At 55.7% G+C, this 1,067-nt stretch overlaps 1 non-coding gene across 1 annotated transcript; it reads left to right on the plus strand.

Annotated features, from left to right (window-relative positions):
* The first annotated feature begins 78 nt into the window (after positions 1-78).
* Positions 79-150, plus strand: TRNAQ-UUG. The gene has a single exon. It is a non-coding gene; the product is annotated as a tRNA-Gln (tRNA).
* Positions 151-1,067: the final 917 nt, after the last annotated feature.

Genomic DNA, 1,067 nt, shown 5'->3' on the forward strand with positions numbered 1-1,067 from the left:
ACTACTGCTTTCCAAAGGCAGCTTCCCGCGCCCGCTATGTGGCTTGAGAAGACTGCCGGCCGCCTAAAGCAGCCAGCAGGTCCCATGGTGTAATGGTTAGCACTCTGGACTTTGAATCCAGCGATCCGAGTTCAAATCTCGGTGGGACCTCTCCAAACCTTTTGGTTCTATAATTCCTATTTTGGAGGCCTCCGGCGGTAGTGGATATCTCGTGCTGAGGCTTCTCCCCAGTGACCTATCGGACCGCGGTTTAGGCTCCCTCGGTCTTTCTCAGGATGCTTCCATTTCAGGGTCGGCCTGAAGGTTGCCGCACGCATGCGCAAGAGCCCGGGCGGAAAAGTAAGCGTGTCTGTGGGACTCGGAGTGGGACTTTACCTCGCAGGGGCTGCCAAAGGAGCCCGGAGGGTTTCCAGCATCCTGCTTCCGGCGGGGAACAGCAGCAGGCTTCGGGTCTGGGAGACGCCCCCTGCCCGCGCAAGCTGCCTGGAATCCTTCTTCCCATTGGCTAACGTGCCCAACAGTCTGCTCTGATAGCTGGGAACTAAATGGCCAAGCGAGCCGAGGTGAGGGAATAACCGGCGTGCGTTTGGGGATCGCTCCGCCCGGAAGTCGGTCAGATACTGAAATGTGTCTGGATTGTCCGCCACAGAGGGAGTGGACTTCGAGGTTGTTTGTGTCTTTAAGTCGGGAAAAAAAAAAAAAAAATCCCTAAGTCAAGGAATCCGTTCTTCAGTCCTTTTCGGCTGGTCGGGCTATCTGCTAGCGCTTTCTCGTCGTATCGATGGGCTTTCTCTCGCAAGCAGACGATAGGGATCTCCGTGGGATTCACCCACAAGGCTGAGCGAATCTCTTTTGGCGAATTTGCCCAGGGTCGGTATTTGGGTGCTGAGCACGCGCACGTGATTTGCAGGAAAGGTTGTACCTCTGGGATAGCCGCGAAGAGAAGGGAATGGAGTGTTGTCTTCTGGGTTGGTATCTGGGTTTTAAGAGCTGTCTGTCTCTCGGAAATAAGTGACGAGGGAGCCCGCTGACGCACCTGTGATCTCCCTACAGGGTGACTGGCACTG

Source organism: Bison bison, unplaced genomic scaffold (genome assembly GCF_000754665.1).
Source record: "Bison bison bison isolate TAMUID 2011002044 unplaced genomic scaffold, Bison_UMD1.0 scf7180017864180, whole genome shotgun sequence".
NCBI lineage: Eukaryota > Metazoa > Chordata > Mammalia > Artiodactyla > Bovidae > Bison > Bison bison.